We start from the raw sequence: 4,981 nt of genomic DNA, 5'->3' as shown, positions 1-4,981 counted from the left end.
ATCAATATATATTATGTCAATGAACAGGTTGGGAAACGTGAAGTCCAATTTGAATGAAATTAGACCCATCATTTGAGGAGAGCACTTCAAAAACCTCGCTAATTAAAATTCACTTGAAACTCAAGCACGTGGTTACCTTCCTCAAAACATGCCAAGTTAGATGATGTGCGGTCCCTTCGGAGCAACTCATTCTCGGAGAATTTCATTTATTGAGACACAGGGCTTTCGTTGCGGTAAACAAAGCTGAATCAGGCGCCATTTTTGCCGCAGAATAGCCGTGTCGCTGTGGCTGGTTGTCATGACAACTCCCGGTCAAACCTAGGTACGAGTACTAAAATTTGCCTGACCGGGGGATTTCACGTGTAACCTTTGGCTCGCAACAAACTACACATACTCCTCCCGGCTGAATCTAGTCTTGTACCCGCCAGCCTCGCTATTCTTAATCAAATTTTGTTTTTATATGAATTGACTTCGTGATTTTCCAACTCGTAAAACTTGTGCAAGGTGAACGAACTATCCAGGCTGACTGAAGAAAGAAAAGAAAGTTTGAAAGAAATTTGCCTAGTGTATTTACGTAGCCTTCGTGCACTGCTAGACATCTCTAATCTCTTTGTTGTACTTTATCGGGTGGATAATATGAGTACAATTACTTTTAAGATAATCTTTTGTGCAATCACTGATGATACTCAAGGAAAAGCAGCATTTTGGAAGCAATAATTTTTTTTTTATCGTCGCATCCTTAACTTTTTCAAAAAAGTTATTTCAATTTAACGTTTTTAAAATGTTTTCAAGTAAAGGTTTAGATATACATAGGCAAGTGAAAATAAACGATAAAAACGAAACACCGAAACGCGCTGTTCATTTTTGTAGTTTATTTTAAAATGTTTTATCATTTGTAGTAAATTTTGACTAAGAAATCCATGGCAGTTACAATGCTGTTCCTGGGAGTAGAATTACCCCCCCCCCCCCCCCCTCCTTCCAGGTTTAGGAACTAAGACAACCGAAGCAAAATAAAGTATGCTTCGTTTTCTGTGACAGTGCAACATTTTTATGACTTGGATTCTAAATCGATGATTAGAGCTTACACAGGATCAAATAAATCTCTCTGTTTCCCCGAGACATGACTTTTACATTTATTTGCACTGAAGAAGACCTATTGGATGGGAAATACAAAGTACTGATGATCTAAAACTAAAACATGCCATACACCAAAAATAACTTGGCGACGTCATTAAACAAACTCATCACGTTGGGTGTCAGAGTTAGAGTCATTGATCCGATATCTTTTGCTTGACAATCATTGTGGCAAATACATGGTACTTTCTAAACGGTTCAAAACTTAAACTGATATTATTGTAGTGATATATAATTACAACGAATACATCCTATTTTATGGAAATAGCGCTAACATGTGCCGGCTTTCACGTTGAATGCGTACGTACTTTCAAAGATCGACAGTGTCGACCAGAAAGGAAACTAACAGAAAAGCGGTTATATTAACACAACGCATATGTATTCGCTAGAACAGTATCAGTGAAATTTAGAACAACTCTACTTAAAAAATACACATACATACGTTTATTGAAGCTCCCTTTACAGGGCTTTTCAGCCACAATATATTAAAATTACAAGATAAGGCGAAAGAATAAAATGTAATAACTAATGGAATTAACTACTATGGAAATAAAGATAAAGATAAACCAATTTTATGTTAACAGCATATTTACAAGTCTCTTCTTAAAAGTACCATAGTTCACTACTTCTTTGAGGTCTTTGGGAAGTCTGTTTCAGCAGGTAGCCCCTCTATAGGCAAAAGATCGTTGCCCAGTTTTTAATCTGCATCTAGGCAGATTTAAATCTTTGTTATATCGCGTATTTCTGTCATGAATTTCCGAAGGAAGTCAGCTAGGTTATTTAAATATACCTTTTTTTCCTAGCTGGGGGTGTTAAAGTCATGGATCTGTACAGGCCCGCAAATGATCCCGGCCCGCAAATGATCCCCGGACCGGAAATGATCCCCAAATTGGACCGCAAATGATCCCCGGACGGGAAATGAACCCAAAATTGGACCGCAAATGATCCCCGACCGGATTTCGTCGCCTCATCAATAATTATAAAATGGAATGGACTCGGGAATTTGGACACTGTATTTAAACTTTATACACTTCATTTTTTTTTGTCTTATAACGCAACAATCATTTTATTTAAACGCTTTGCATGCAAATTTTTTTAGTTTAAAAATAACAGTGCAGCTGCTAAGTGCAAATAAAAAGAAAATCAATTGTCCTATAAACTGGAACATGCATGTAAATTTTTCACTTGTACGATTACAACGCCAAAAATGGGTACGAATTGTACGAAAAGCGCAAGGGGAAACAGCAAACTCAACCGCGCCATTTTCCCACAGTAACCTGGTTTAAATTATGAGCTCTGTTCACTCCAAATAGCTGTCGCTTTCACAAGTGAGGATTGTTTCCTTGTTCTCACGCCTCCAAAAAAAAAAAAATCCCACGTGCACAGGTAGTCCCAGCTCAAGCTGTGAGCGATGATCATCTTGTGACGGTCTCTTGTAGCTTCTTGTGCAATAGCGGTCACGGCTGAAGTATGGGAAGTGTTTTCCCGTACTTGCGCCTTGACCGCTATTGCACTTTATAATCGGGCCTAGGAAGTAGAAATACTGTAAAGTTCTTAGAAGGGATGTCATTTCTATCAAGAACTTTACAGTATTTCCACCTCGTAAACCCGATCGTAAATATTCCCATACAAACTGTCATATTTTCGCAATGACAGCTATTGCACAAGTGATAATCGCTCACAGCTTGAGGTTGGGCCACCTAAGCGTATGGTAGACTATCGAAAGGGTTCCGATAAAGTTTGTTAATGGCACGACCTAGATTAAGGAGAAAAATTCAATTTCGTTTTAAAAGAGTTAAGTATCTTATCTAACATTTCTAAAACAGAGTTTTAAAATATTGAAGCAATAGCTAATTGTGAAGGAAAATGTATTTTCAAATCAAAGGTGTAATAATCTCCGAGACTGACGGGTTAAAATCAATAGCTTTTATGTTTTGTCCAAAAATTAAATATTTCCAGGTTAATTTTGTCTTTTAACACAGTACGTTTACCGGTTTTTATTGTTGTTACAAAAGCCTGAGGAATTTGTGTTTTCCTCATATATCCGTGAACTGACATGGAGTCCAGGACATTCCTTCGTTTTGCGGTACATTTTATTAAAATCACTTCCGGTCCGGGGATCATTTGCGGTCCAATTTGGGGATCATTTCCCGTCCGGGGATCATTTGCGGGCCGGGATCATTTGCGGGCCTGTACAGATCCAATATCTACAATCTATTTTCAAGGCGATTTCAGGAAAACTTAGTTTAGTTTATCAGGTAACAGTGATCGAGATTTATTTTATAAAGTATTTTATATATAGTTTGTATATAAACTGTGACTAATAATATAAAATATTTGCCCGCAAATAGAATTTTTATGCCTTTCCCGCCTTTGTTAGTAATCAATTGGATCGAGTGGTCCTGGGTCTTGGGGAAGAAGTAATTGGAATAACGTACGGAAACGCAGTGAAATGTCTCGGTTTTTATGACCGAATACATTTAAAAAGATCAAAAGGAAAGACAGCTCCTGGTCTATTGAACATACCAGTATTAATATTAGCCGTTTTTTGCGTCAGAATAATGCCCTTTTGCGTTTTCATTTCGTTATCGTGACTTCGGGATCTACCTTTCTTAACGAAAAACATATGTCTAAGCCTATAAGGCACTGTAGCAAATAAAAAGTGACAAAGAAGTACTCCTGACAAGTTCACAAAAGCTTGGGAAACACGCTTTTTGTATGAATACTCCAACGAGAGGAAATAAAAGAAGAGAGACAGAAGTTACCGCTTGCAAATTAAAAAGTTAGAAGCTAATTTCCTCGTGCTCGACTTCAGGAAAAGGAGCAATGATAGCTCTGTGTCAAGGAACAAAGACAGACATAAAACTGAAACGCGCAGATGCTACCTTACCTGCCAAGAACTGCCTCTTTCATAGTTCAATTAAAATAACACGCTTGCTTGAACACCCACATACGGTTCTCGCTTGGAAGTACGCGAGAATGGGCGCTAATTGGCTTCATTGCTTCGAATACAGTAAGAGCCACTGTAGTACCTTTTCCTAACACAGATTAAATCCTCATTCTTCTCATTTGTGGCCATTTAAATCGTAGCTGTTATTTTTTTGAGACGCTGTCCATTTCTCAATATTTCATTATATTAACCGGCTTCGGTACACTTGTCAAACCGACTGCACTTGTTTAATCGGCTCTAGCACACTAATTTCGACAATGAAAGGTTGGAATCGATGCATTGTCACTGCGCATCAAATTTTGGGATCGAGGTTTAGGAGGGCATTCAGTGAGGCGTTCAAATGACTTAAGCGCCTTTGCAAGTGACAATTTGTCAACAATAATTCTGTATTTCGAATTTGGACTTTCTACGATTCTTACTAGCTGCTTGAGGTTCATTCAGGAACATTCCTTCCTTCCCTATGAAAAAAGCTTTTTCATAAGGTTTCCTGAAACCAGATTATTATTTAAACCACATCAGTGAGCTGCAAGGAAATACTACATTTAAAATTAATCGAGCAGTTCTGTCCAAAGATACTTATGCCAAGAGTCAGGTGTTAAAAATGATGTCTTTAGACTATGTGGAACTGTTTAAGGTACATCCTTTGCTGTCAAGTACAAATACTTAGAATAAAGGAAAACGTGTCAACAACAAAGATCAAGAACAGAAACGTTAATTTTTCTTTATGATTATAAAGAAAAAGCTTTTACGTTTGCACATGTTTACTTTAATCTTATTTCCTCGACATCCACCCATAACCTGGTTCTTTCAAATTTCTTTGTTAGGAATAAGTATTTGCGTTTATTTTGGACACTCCTTCCTCCACTGTCATCTTGCTTTTCCGAAAACTTCCACTTT

This window comes from Pavona decussata, unplaced genomic scaffold (genome assembly GCF_977016875.1).
Source record: "Pavona decussata unplaced genomic scaffold, jaPavDecu1.1 SCAFFOLD_122, whole genome shotgun sequence".
In the NCBI taxonomy this organism is placed as follows: domain Eukaryota; kingdom Metazoa; phylum Cnidaria; class Anthozoa; order Scleractinia; family Agariciidae; genus Pavona; species Pavona decussata.
Note: the sequence above shows the minus strand (reverse complement) of the source record.